The sequence below is a fragment of the Falco rusticolus genome, chromosome 13 (assembly GCF_015220075.1).
Source record: "Falco rusticolus isolate bFalRus1 chromosome 13, bFalRus1.pri, whole genome shotgun sequence".
Taxonomy (NCBI): Eukaryota; Metazoa; Chordata; class Aves; order Falconiformes; family Falconidae; genus Falco; species Falco rusticolus.
Window position 1 is genome coordinate 25,863,072 of NC_051199.1, and position 14,603 is coordinate 25,877,674.

Consider the following 14,603-nt stretch of genomic DNA (forward strand, 5'->3'; position numbering starts at 1 on the left):
AAAAAGCAATTGTACTAAAATACTTCCTTACATTAAATTTTCTGAACATAAAATCTTGAAAAACTTAGAGCATGAAAATACTTTTCAGATAATAGTTGCAGATTTAATCTTAGCAATACCATCCAAATCAGCAAAATGAATTAAAATCAAAGGTAATTTTGTTATATGTTATATGTGCGGTCACTTCTATACAGGATAAAGTATTTATTAAAGACCGAAGAGCAGATAAAAAGACCGAATGAAAAACATTTTTAATATATTTTAAATCAAGAATATAATATCAGAGCATTCCTTCTAGATTTTTTTCTATAAGGCATATAGAAATCGGACCTGAACAGGTCCTAACACCAAAGTTTTTATTATTCTGATAGGAAAACAGCAAACTGCTAAATGAATGCTGTTTTTTGAGGTCTGCATCTTTCCGAGGCATTGCCATTTTTCACCTCTTCCCAGCCCTGGTAACTAACACCTTCCAGCCCCAGGAGTGCCTGGCAGACGGCTTTAGGGAGGCAATGACAGAGATTTTTTTTCTCCACGTTTTAGAAGTGCCTAAGGATATATAGATCAAGTTGTTCCACTACTGGTACATTTTTACAAGCACATGAAAAAGAAACTGGCTTTTGGGTGTTCTTGTAAATATTTTACTAAAAAGTGGCCTCATGAGGGATTCTGTCTTTTGTTAGAGCCAGATTTCTCAGAAATAGTGCTTTTAGTAAAAACTGCTCTGGGATCGCATCAACATGTCCTAGTTTCCAATTCTGCAGCAATGTGAGGCATTTCTTGGGAGTGTGTTCTTTTTTGGAGACATTTATGGTAATGTATAAACCTTTGGACCAGTTGCTAATTTTTACATAATTAAAATTTAATTTAAAAAAGATGATTAGGAGCCTTATTATGTAAGTTGAATTTCTGGCTCACTTGCTAAACATCTAGCTTGTGTTTGTACGACTGGGTCAGTTCACACAGGATTTGCAAAAGGCTGTTTACCTGATCTGAAGCCCTCCAAAATCATGGAGAAACTTTGTCTTGGACTGAAATGGCTTTTTATCTGACCAGAAATTGCTACAACTAGTTCTGTTGCTTATGCTTGTTGAAACAAGCTGCACAGACCTGCAAACACATCGGTATGTCCCATCCCCTTCCATCCTGCTGTGGAAAGAGCGGCTATTTCTGAAAGGGGGGGGGGGGGGGGGGGCGGGGACATTTCAGAGTAAGGACAGAGTACGTGCTACCGATTGGATTTTCTGTTTATATGTTAGGCAAAAAGCGTGAACTTTTCCCCAGAACAAGGAAACATGAGGAAAGAAACTTTTAAATGCCAAAACAACACGAAGCAGTGAAGTGGTAAACAGCTATTTTGACATAATTTCCCTAGTTATGTTTGTACCTAAGCACAGGATATTCTGAGGTTGGTTTTGAATCTTCCTTCTTCAGAATGGAAAAAAACAAAAGAGTAAAAGCCTGCCTGCTGAAGGATAGTTATCGTTTCAAACCTTTTTCTTCAGCTGTGTTATAAAAGGTATCTGCCTAAAAGCAAAGCACTACTTAAGTGTTCTTGTGGCTGTTTAAAGCTTACTACTTAGCTGGCAGGCAATGAAACTTTTATTCTGCGTTCTTCCCTAAAGGTCTGCTTCGTGCCATATTTATATACATCTATAACTATAAAAAAATATTTTAAACAAATATATAAAATGTATGTATATAAAAATAATTCTCCCCAAGTGCTTTTCAGACAGATGAGTCTCCTAGTTCTGTAGCTAAGAAAAAGACAGAAGGTGACAGCGAGTGTAACAGCTAAATGTAGGTAACGGTGAGCAAATGGTGGATAACTGCTCCCGGGATCAATACGTACAGATTCCTCCTGCGAGCCTGACCTTGAGGGAGACACTTGCGTTGTTTGCTGTGTTTGGCGAGTCCAGGAGTGATGTGACTTGTGGGCAGATACAGATTTATTTCAGCTGATGTTTTCACATTCTTTTTCCCCCAGACATTTTTGCTTTTGATAGGGGCCCAGACGGATTCCCACGGACTCTAACATCTAAATATTTCAGCAAGAAATTAAACACAGCACCTGAATTTTTCTCAGTGTTTTCACAAAACAAAGTAGTAATTAACACTATTAGTTATCTTCAAGAGGCTTGCCCAGTTTCCCAGCACTTACTGTACTAGCTGCATTCATCTCATTTGGGAAGGATCCCATCTAAAGCTGGCAGAGTTTTAGCTTTTTAACTGAAGTGGAAGTTGGTTTTAGGAAAGAAAGTCAACTTTTTGTTTCCCCTAAAAGAGAGTGAAGAATTGACTGTGTCTTAAGGAGTAACAAATAATCATGTTTTTATCCTGCACATCTGTTTAGAGGTCCAGAACACTTTTTGCCTGTAGCTATACTGCGTGCCTGGTGGAGTAACGTTATGAAGACTAAGTGAGCAAAGCTAACTTGTCATAGTAGCGCAATTGCATTTGGTTTTCCAGTAAACCTGGATTTTTAAGGTATTTTTAAGGTATGTTTAAGCCATTGAACGCTGGAGCCCTCAAGGAGATTGATGGCACCAGTGAGTCTGACTTTGTTCTTCTCCCTGAGAAATACTTCAGGGAAAAGACAGAAGAGTGGTGCTCTGAAAATCTGAGTCTTCCTAGCCTGTTGGAAAATAAGTAGACCTTCATTATATTCTCATTACTCCAGCTCCCAGCTCAGAAAGGCAAAAAATAAAGGTCACTAGCTTTTACCATCTGTGCTAAAATGAGATGAAGGTAATAGAGAACTCCAAGATTTATTGCTTAGCAGCTGATTTGAGGCTTCAAGTAAGTAGTAAGACATATAATCCTATTTCAACAACTTTTTACTTTGTAAGGGCATGTTCCATAACCCACTGAATGTGATTGGAAAAATCAGAATTACTTTCATCAGGCACTGGATGGGGCTTTACAGGTTAATTGCAAAAACGAGTCTGAAATACTGACTTCTCAATGCGTTTGACCGAAGAAAAAGGATTTTTATCTGCGAACAGATTTTTTAAAAAATACATCCAAGGGTATGAGGGGAAATGATATTTGGATATTGTACCAGATGATTGCTGCCCAGGTATGATGTTTAACAAGATGAGCAGCTCCCCTCAGTCCATTTGGGAAACATAAGCTTCATTCAGCTGCCAAATGGCTGAAGATGGGAGAGTGAAAGCTGGGCAAGAGGCTGCTTCAGCTGACTTGAGAAATAATTTTCTCCTTAGCGTAGTTACAGTCAAAACCGAGCAGCATCAGACAGCTCCTCTTTTCCCTGACCAACGCTGAATACGCAAGTGCCTGGTGATGGCTTAATTGCTCATTAAAGAGAAATTTTTGATGAAACAGAAGAAAGTTGGAAGTTTGCTGAAAGTAAACGTAGTGCTAAAAAGGAGGCTGAAAAAAACCAATTACTTCAGTAGCCTGTCTTTACAAGCACCTTCAGACACAACATTCTGCTTTAGGTGTTCCTACTAAACAAGCAAATAAAGTCCCAATAGATTGTCAGCGGTATCAGCCTCCTTAAAATAGGTATTTGGTACCTAGGTGTCATCCTGCTTCAGACACCTTTCCACTGTTCAAGTCAGGCTGGCTCGTGGCAAGGTTTGTGTAACTGCTTAATTTGATTCATTAAAGAAGTTGACTTCGTGCATTCATTAGTGCCTTGCATGCTTGATGAGGCTTCCTGATGGCTTTGCAATTTGCTTTGCAGTTTCTCCCTTTTCTGTAGCAAACCTCTCCGAACAAACCAGCTAATGATCGGACCACACTGTGAAGGATATATGACACTACTAACCATGTGCGCTATAGCATTCAGGTGATGGTGGTCTGCAGATACAAAAATCAGCTGTCTGAAGGTCGGTGTTTGGTGCTCCTGTGTGAGACACTTATCAGCTTTCGGCGAGATGGATAGCAAAGGTCAGTAGCTAAGCTCAGGGAGAGAAATGAGGTGACAGAACCTGATTGTGTCAGACACTTTGCAGCTGACTCAGCAAGGCCAGATGTGCAATCTTGAAATTAAATACTTTGAAGCTGAATTAATTGTCGTATGAACTTCATTTTTTTTTAATCAGGTGCCTGTTTTCATCTAACCGGGGGATGTTACTTCTCAGGAAGGATTTCATTAGCAGTGCCCCTCTGGCTCCATGTCTCTCCCCATCTCTTCCAGCTTTTCCTGTGAAAGACAAGGTGTAAAATACTGTGCTTTTAATATAGCCGAGTCCAGTATTTCAGAGCTTTCCCCAGTATTTTAACTATGCAAACTCATCCTTGTCAAGCAAAAGACTAAGCCTCACACTGCCACATTACTGAGTTGCTCAAAATGAGAGAAAATGATCAATAATGCCATAAAAATAGTGTGGGCAATGGTAATTTTAAAAGCAAAACGTGAATGAAGTGTAATCACCATGTGTGAATACCGCCATTATCCAACTAAATAAGCACAGCTGTTAGGAAATCTGTATTTTATTTCTAAGTGGGCTTGGCTTTCGGTGACCACTACATAGAGAGGGAGCAGCTGGGCTGTTAATACAAACCTCTGTCACCGGTGTCCAGTTTGTGCCACTGAGTATTTTGAATGTATTGTGGATGCAGCCCTGCCTCAAGCACGCTGATTAGGAAGATCTTTCTTGCAACGGTGGTGCTGCAGGCGCGGGCACCCTGCACCCATTTGTTGTTGGAGGCTTTGAACCATCGCTCATTAAAGCCGAGAGCAGCACTCTGCTGCCTTTTGGATCAGATTCCTTTTACAGCTAACTTTAACAATTCCTAGTCAAGACCGTTCTCATTTATGCATGTGTTTAAATTGCTTTCTTGTATCTGAAATTAAGTATTAAGCCTTGATAATGTATTAATTAGCTTTTTTTTTTAATGTACCTTTTAATTAAGTGAAGCCTGAAACGCAGCTTACATCTTTAAAATTCTAATCCTTTAAATCATTGTGAGTTTCATCCTAAGCTTACTGAAATCAATAGATAAACTTCTGTAGCTTTCCCAAGAGCTAAGTACCTGTAATTATAGCTGTAAGGTGAGGTTCCACGGTCTGGACCAAAACTTGTCGAGTTTTTTGCTTCTTGTTTCTTACTCTGTGCAAAGGGTATCGTTTCCTGCCTAAGCAGTAATGAGCAGGGTTCCGTGAGTATTGTGTACCTTTGATTTTATTTTTTTAATGGTCTCTACAGTGTTAACAATCGCTTGGGAATAAAATTCAGTCTTCCCATACTGGATTTATAGCTTGTTAAATGCAAGTGAACTTTCAGCTTAAGTGGCTGCAGCAATTTTGATCTCTGCAGCTCATCCATGTTCTGATGAGCTAACGCTCATCATCTTGTTAACAATATACGAGCGTATGAAATTCTTAACAAGTTAATTCCTCAGGCCTCTTTCCCAAAGAAATTAGTACAGACTTCCCACCTACACTGCTCAGATGAGATACTATCAGGTGTCATAGTAACAGCTTAGTGAATACCCTTTAATTCTTATTCATGAAGTAGTCTGACTTTAGCGGGAGGGATATATGCACATGAGAAGAAAGAATCTTGTCCTTAATCTGGGAATGGAGGAATCCCTGAAGATCAGCCTGCTGTATATATGTAAATAGCAGGGTAAACCTGCTCAGTCATGCAGACGTTCAGTGAACAGTTTTAATGCTCTTGTTTCAGTGGAAACAAGAAAATTTGATTTTCTAAAATTTTTTTTTTTGAGTCCTTAATGGTAGGATAGAAGTTACAACAAATTAAAAAAGTGGAGATTTGGAGAAGGAAAAAACAAACAGGCAAAAAAAGCCAGTCTAGTCTCCCCAAGTCGAACAGGGGATTGACTGCCTCTGTCAAAAAGTAAAAAGCAAAGTTTGGTTTAACACTGGAAGGGTTTTGGTCTGGGCAGCACGTACAGGGAGGGAGGCCTCTCCCTTTGGTTGCTGCAGGATTTCCAGCTAACCTTTAATACAGAGATTTAAGCAGGGAAGAAATCGAATATAATGAGCAGTTATCCAAGCATCAGTGAAGGCATGTTCCCAGGGATTTCTCCCTTGAGGCTGACAGGGTTTGACTCCAGTGCCCAGCGGGGCACTGGCTCTGGCTGAGGATTTCCCAGGAACGGGGGCATCCCCTGCTCTTTTACAGGCACCAAAGTTACCTTGCTGTACTTCACCAAGAGAAAGGCTTTTTCTCCTCCACCCAGTCCATCTGTTTCCCCGTTCTGGAGGAATTAAGTTCCCTGAGATCGTCAGTCGTCCATCAGATCTGTTAGTCCTGGGCAATGAACTCGAAGGGTTCGAGGGAGAGATGGATTCAGTGAGGTCCTCAGGACCTGAATGAGCCGTGGCTCCCTAACTGGGAGAAAAATCACCCAAAATCTAAGCTTGGCAGCAGGACTGGAAGCAGAAGATTCAGTGGTGTTCTCTGTGAAGTATAGCGCTTGAGGCCTGCCTCATTTTTTATACTTTTTCCCCCCTTCTTCCAGCAGCCTGATTTTCACAGTGTACCTCACCAAGTGTATAACTGATTTTGATGTGGAATTCACTCCTGTTTTGTAGCCTTGAAAGCTGTATTTGATGAGAAGAGCCTATTCCCGAAAGAAATTCATGATCATGAACAAAAAGCAAGGCAACTCTGTGAGCGAGTGTGCAGTGGAGGCAAGATAAAAAGAAAAAAAAAGCAGCAGGCAAAGCTGGAAGAAAAATAAACCTCCTGTTACAAAGGAAGGTGTGTATAAAGGATGCCGTATACAGAGAGAAAATGCTATTCGTTTTTACGGGGCACTCCCTTTTTTTCTTAGGGGCAACTTTTTCAGCAATTACTTGGGATTTTGTCCTCACACAGCTCTTAGGTCTTAACTAGGATCCCATCTCTGTAGCTTGTCCTGTGTTTTTCATCAAAGTAACTGAAATCGATGAGGTTATTTTTATGGGGGTTTTCTGTCTGTTTTGAATCATTTCTCTGACTGAAGTCCAGCTGAAGTTACTAGGCATTCAGATGTCCTTGGAGTGTTTTAAAATGCCATCGATCAAATCCAGGTCTGATTTAAACCACATTGTTTGGGTCCAGTGAAATTATTTGTCGGTTGTTTATCCTCTTCCAAATTTAAGGTTTTCTGTAAGAGTTTCCAGTTCTAACGCTAAAAAAGGAAATGCAAGTGTGAGGCCAGGCAAAAATCTGCTGTTTGCAGAGATTTTCTTCCTAAACATGTGCTGTCCCCAAGGTTTAACATTCATTAATTCAGATTAAGTAAGTATTGACCCTGAACTTGATCTCACACTTCTACCAGACATCCCTTTGTATCTGTGAAGCCATACAGAAATGACAATTAGCAGCTGAGCTGGATGCTTGATTAGGTTAGGTGGTGTCAAAACATTAATCATGGCAATCGTGACTCACTCTCCCTTGCACTAAAAAATGAAAAAAATGTTTTGTGTTTCTTCAGATATGAAAAAAACCCACTCAGTATTCTGACATTGTTTTACTCCAATCTCCTTTCTGAATCCGAAGGGCAAGAAATATCTGTAGACAATATAATTTCCTATATTTTCCAGCTTAATAACTGTTCTGGGTAAATTTTGGGAAAGTAATTGACTATTCAAGTGCTTGCCTAAACCGACATGTTTTAAGAGGTACTTTTTCAGAAAACTTGAGCCCTGATTCTTTCTCACTTGGGATCTTTGCTGTTCGCTAAGGAGCAAGGTCAGATTATAGGAAGAAAACAATGAGCTGGTTTCCAGCCTCAGATGGAGCTTCTGCTCAGGAAATACGGCTCTCTGCAGTGTGTGGTCCAGTGTTTGTCTCATCATTTCCACTGGAAAATATTTTCTCACTAGAAAATGGACTTTATTCCAACCAATTTACATAACTTACCAAAATAGTGTTAGTATATTGGCTCATCCTCCAGTTTAAGTCAATCTGCAAAATATTCTGTTGTGGAATAATTTGCACGTGCAATTTGCCAGACCAAATCCTGAAAAGATTTGAGGCATTAGTCCCACTGAATTCAGCAGGCCTGTTCAGGTTTTCGTATGCTTGTAAAAAAAAAAAAAAAACAAACCTCAAATGCGTAGTTGTTTACAAGGTCAAAACTTGTTTTTTCCACTATCTTGTAAAATTCAAAGTAAATAAAATCTCCTCCTACAAGAACACAGTTGCATAGTAACAAAATAATGGGTAATATCAGGTGTGTGGTCAGTCATTCAGAGCCATTTCAGAGCCACCTAGCAGCATGGGTGTAAGAATCAGCAGACAACTTCATGAAGTAAAGCAAGCTGAGAAGAGTTGAGTAATTAAGGCAAAGACTGAACAATAGAACTTTTGTTTTTTGTTGCTCTTTTTAGTTTTGTTTTTCCAGAACCGTATCTTACATGTTCTGTCTGCTAATTTTTTACAGCTGTCCTGTATTATTGCCTTAATGACTTTAGGACCTCAATTACACGCATATTAGATGCTTAATGTTTTCTAAGGGGTGAAAAATTATGCTTGCTCTGAGAAACACTCTTTCTAATTTAGATAATTAAAATAAACAAAGAGCATAGTGAAATGAAACGAGTATGTATGTAGGTTTGTAAGTGGTATGGCAAAGATACAGGAAGGTCTTAACTACGGGGTAGAAGGAGACAGGCTTTGGCTGACCACTGTACAGCCAGAGGGTGTGAAAAGGCAGAGATGATTATTATGAAGGGTGACAGAAAGATGTATCTGCCAGCACAGCGGGAGCAGAGGGGACTTTCCCTTTTGACTGCCTGATGCTCACACGAAACGTTTTCTTCTTCATATCAGTTAAACTTAATTTCAAACCTGAGGAGTTTCAAGCAGAGGCCAATTTTTAAAAATTGATCTGCTGTAGCGATGCCCTTTCTTGCCTCCCCGAAATGGAAAGCAATTGTTGCACATCTGCCCCAGATCAGAGCTGTGCAGGTCTGAGGTGCAAATGGGCGAGAGCTTTGCTTCTACCAGTGACTTAGGCTCGACTATTTCTGCCCTTGGGGCTTGAAATTAAATCTCTATACTCTTGAACAAAGAAGATTCCTGCCCTCCCACAGCACCTGCTTTTATTCCTAGGAGATGGCGACACTCTAAACTAGATGGACACTTTAAACTAGTGTCACCAGTATCTGCAGAAAAGCTTTTTTGGTCAATCCCAGAAGTTTCTAAAACAGCACCTGTGGCATTCTCTTCCTGTGAAGCTTGAGCAAGGTTGAATTTAAAAGGTGCAGAGTGACAATGAATGTTTGTGAAGCAGCCACGAATAATATTTTTGGTATAGATACAGCACACCCAGAATGGATAATACATTACCGAGTTCCAAGGTGCTTGTGACGACTCCTCTAAGTGACAAAAGCCTTATCTCAAACTCATCCAGATTAAAACCTTTCTAGATGTTCTGTCATGTATTTCCAGTGCTTTTAATGTCACAATGGTGCTCTGGTTTAGACTAGATTGCTTTTAGGCTAAAGCCATTTTGTTCACACGTGCCTGTTCAGCTAGTGATAGATTGAGGAAGTTCTTTGCATTTGCACAGTGTGCCCTGGGTAAAGGCTGGGCTGAACTGCAGCATCGCAGCCCCTGCGCTGACTACGGAAGATCAGAAGTTGCCACTGATTTCCTTTCCTTTGCTGTGGGAAGAAAGGAAAGGGGCAGGGGACAGCAGTTCCTCATGGAGCCACACAGGACAAGAATGTCCTGAACCCTGTGTAATATAATGGTTTCAAATACAGAGCTCTGAACTCTGTTTCAGAAGTGGCTGCAAGGTAAATAACACTGGCAGGGAAATTGAGATAAAGTGAGTATTTCTTAAGGTCTCGTCATCCCATTAAACTGAAATGTTGTTGCCTCCATTAATTTCTTACCGAAGGCAGCCCAGCTAACACTGCCCGGTTCGGGACAGCAGCCTCTTGGTACAAAGCTGCCACTCGCCTGTTTTGGACCTTGGTGCATTAATCAAACTGTTTTTCGTTATAAGCTTATCCGTATCCTTATTTTAGTCTTTATTTTTCAAGGCAAACCTACTTTAAATCCAAACGGTGGCCACATGTGATATCATTTTCCAGGCAGTCGTACATGTTAATCCTTTAAACAGCTTTTTGGAACAGTTAATGTATTAGTGATGGCTATTCACATGAGACAGCGTTGCAACAGTAGTTAGTGACAGCTATTAATAGAAGATAGTTAAATATTTTAAATTGTGTTTGGAATTACCGCTGCCTAAACCCAGGTTACTTTTGCTTAGGCTTTGAGGAGCGGAGCCTCATCTCTTCTCCCAGAAGACCCATAAGTTCACTATTGATCTCAACAGAAGCTGTTTTGGAAAACTTGACTGAATTAAATATATATTTATCTCTGAGACTTAACATGTTTGGGCACTGATCCAAAAGCCCATTAAAGTGAATGGGAAGAGTCCCATTGGATTTATTCCTTTTCAGATGATGCCTTCAGGACACTGCAGGTGATAAACAGGATTACGGGTTTGGTGGAGGATTCTCAAAAGACCTGAAGTGAGATGCTTTTAAAATCCCTGCCTTCAGCCCCCTAACGTGATGGAAGTCTATACTCTAGGTTAACACATGAAAGATTTCCTATTTCTTTGTTTAGTGCTTGTCCAGTGATACAGAAGATTCCCATAAAAGAAAACAAATATGCGGTGGCAGTTCTTGGAATGGAGGAGAAGGGTGCGTGGGTTTTGGTGATCCCTTTGAAAAGTACTTCTAAGTCAGTACCTGAAACTAGCATTTCTAAAGCAAAGTTTGGCATAAGCTTCCAAGCTTCAGTGAAAAAAATCTTATTCTTTAAATGTCACTTAAGGTCAGATTTATACCAGTGCCTTTAGTCATCTTGACTTAAAAATACTGGATGGAGGCACTATGTAACTGAAAATCCAGGTTCCTGCCTGCCACAAGAACCACTCTCTACTTGCAAGAGAGTATTTTGCAATAATTACAATAACATACAGGCTTGGGATTGTGTGTAAGGGTGAGACAACATTTCTGTACGTAGCATCCGCTGCTCAAATCAGGGAAACAAGTCAATCATCAAACTTGTTTCTCAGGAGGGAAGAAACCCTCTCTTATTTATGAAACAATTTTCACTATGTCCGTGAGCTGGGCATTCAAAGGAATATACTACCTTAAGCCAAATGATACTTGTAAGAAAGCCATAAATATGAATTTTAACTTTCACTTACATGGAATTTCGTGTGATTAGGTCTGACATCCATTCAGATACAGAAGTTTACTTTGGAAGGCTGATATACACAAAGTCCTGTTACAGATCAGAGAAAACACTCCCAAAAGATGGAAATGAGCTCCTTACATGTGAGCTAAAGACACTGAGCAATAAAACTTCAGAAAAGTCAGCACTGTTTTATCTAATTTTCTCAGACAAGTGTAGTACTTTGAAGATAAGTCACTTTCCTGGTTTCAATAATTTAATTGGTTTCAATCATTCGGAGGGGGAAACGTGCAATAAACCATGCTATAATGACAAGTGCTTAATACCAAAGCTCTGTTCTCATTGTTACTGCGATGTCCCTGGCTTGGAGACTAGCTCCATCCCCGCGATGCCAAGCACTCCGCAGCTGGCAGCGGATCTCCATCAGGCTCTTCACCCTTTTTGGTGCTGCTCTGGTTCTTGAAATGGGGCAGTGGGGAGGGACAAGCACTTCAAACAAGCTTTGAGATGATGGTGAGTATCTCCCGATCCGCTGTTCTCTATACTGTGTAACAAAGGTATAGGTCCCCCTCTGCTACTGGCGTCAATTGGAGTAGGTTATTATTGTGAAGTGTTTTTCACCTGGTAACAACCACAAATCAATGTAGCAAATAACTCTAAAAGAAATTGATTCCTTTAACAGTATGGTGAAGTTACCTGTCAAAAGGATCGTCTCTGACTTTCAGAGACATGCTGATTGTGTTGACACCTCTGTTGAATACACTGTTAAACAAACCCAAAAGCATCTGGAATCAAATACACGTTGTCTACAGCTTGATCCTACATCTTGGAAGGGAGAAGTTTTGTCATTTCCTTCGATACAGGCAAAATCAACTCCTTCAGCTCCAGCCCTGCTGACGGTGGGACCGGGCAGGCGATGGCTGGAGAAGACCTTGGTCCTTGAGCGCTGGGCTGCATTTGTGCCATTCCAGCCTGCACAGGGAGGCTGCAGCCACCCCCAACGTCTCTAAGAACTTGGTCCCCAGGACAGGTATGTGGCCATGCATGCACAGTTACGCTTTGACACCCGGTGTTACTATGTGTACAAACTTTACCCATGACCTCCTCGCTAACATTAGAGGGAGCATGAAACATTTGTTACTATTACAAGACATTGCTGGTGTCAGATTCTGGTCCTGTGCCAGAAAGTGGCTGTAGCTCCATTTTCTTCTCAGCCTTCCCTAATGAGTATCTGCAACTGTCTCGTTTCAGAAAAGTACGACAGACAATGAAAGATTAAAAAAAATACTTCAAAAGGCAATTCTACAGTTTTTATTAATACTTCTTAAATGTGTGCAACCAGCATGGAAGTAATGAATTCATGTTTTTAAAAGCAGGCATATTTGCATCTCAAAACTTAGAAAGGCAGTAAGTCTATTTTAATTACTTTTTATCTTTCTAATACAATCTTAACAAGTACAGCCACTGATTTGCACTTAGAATAAAAAGCCTGCAGCGTATTTAATGCTGCTTTGAACCACTGTTTCCTACCAGAGCCATTCCTAGACTTTCAAAAAATTTAACTTACCAAGAAGAACCTGGCTTTTATCGTGTATTCATCAACCAAAGGTCTATTCATTCAGGTAAGTGATTACTAGCTATTACAATTTGTTTCCCTCACCATTAGAAATACGTAAACAGACATATTGCATCAAACACCATCTCTGACTGCTGCCAAGTGTCCTGGAGTCAGTCACTGGCAGAAAGGTCTCTTTTCAGGCTGCCTGTTCATACAAAGTGGTACAAGCAGAGCACTGACAGTGGGTGGCCGCAACACTAAACGAATTTCATATCCTGCAAAGGTCATAAAAACAACACCATCGGAAGAACAGAGGAAGATGAGTAAGGAACTTAAGAGAGGATAAAATAGGCTGTAATAAACTGAATGACTGATTGACTGGCATAAAGCAGTTTAGCTGTAATGCTGGTGACATCAGTAGAGATGCTTTGGAACTGCGGTCGATTCAGGCTTCAAAAATATTAGAATCAAATAAGTTGAAGATTTCAAAATATGAGTACTCTCAAGAATGACAGCAAAAGCACACATGTGAGTTAAAAATCACCTGTATCTCTTAATGTGCTACCCACACCAAAAAGCAATCAGTCAAACACTTTATATTTTCAGCTCCTGGCATGAGTTTATTGGAGGACCAAAAGATCTCATTGGTACGCTATCTTTAAATTGCTTTTTTTCACATTTTCATTTTTAAATGTGTTTTATTCAGCATTACCCTTTGAAGAAACTCATCAGGTTAACAGACAGATTTGCCATGCTTATGCTGTGCGGTGTTTTAATTTTTTTGAGTAGTCCCTGAGCCTGTTTGTGATGTTAAGTGCATTTTAGGGGCGGAATGAACTTGGTTGTAAATCACTGCACATGTCTGAGTTGCAGAGGGATAGATTAGGTCTTAATGCTGCAGGGGTGGCTTCATTTTATGTTCCACTCCACATAAGCAGGGTCGATAGCAGCTTCAGTAGCCATCAGATTGTATTTATAGGAGGGCTCTGAGTGGGGAGCAGGATATGAAGCATTATCATGTCTGTCTTTCTGTTGTGCTGCTCATCTTGAGGGTCAGATCTGGGGGGCTTTTAGCCGGAGGTGTGTTGGTATGCAGGCAGAGATACACAAAAGACCAAAGGGGGAAAAAGAGCTTTGCTACCATGTCCTTTTTACACGCTCTTCAGCCTTTGTTACTTCACCTGTATCTGCAGGTAGCTTCCACCTGCTGTGGTTTGCCATAAAGTGACAAGGCGTCCTCTTCTGTGTGAACTTGAGAAGGATGTTGCCAGTTTTCACAGACATCTAATTTCCTTACCTATCACCTTTACAAAGATTGCACTAACAGGCTGTTTGGAAGGGGAGATTATCAGTGATCTCTCTCAACCTTCTGTTTCATTACAGCAGACCTCCAGGCGTAAAGGCAACATTCAGAACATTGCAACTCATTCACAGAGCAGCATCGGTGGTACCTACCGTGAGTTTCAGGGGATTATGGATGCGGTTTTGTGTGGGTGGCTAACAGTGCCGTTACACAGCTGCTTCAAGTTGTTCAAACGAAGATGATGCTAATGTTTGTTTTGGGGGTGAGGAATTCTCCCCACTCCAGGCGCTTTTGTCTGTCACACCATCAAAAAAAAAAAAAAAAAAAAAAAAAAGATTTACATCTAATTTTGCCAATGTCCTCTACCTTCAAGAAGTCTTCGTCATGAAAGAAATGTATTGCCATAGCAACGAGGAATTTTTCAGATGGCTATAAAACTGGTGAATTTCCAAGACAGAAAAGCTTGCTCAGAGCCCAGAAGTACCTGGATAGAAAACAAAACAGATGGTAAATTCTCTACAGCTTTTGCAGAATCATTTTTTGCCAGTAGTCTCCACTTTCCCCTATGTCCTAAATGTTTGTTTTACAATGAATT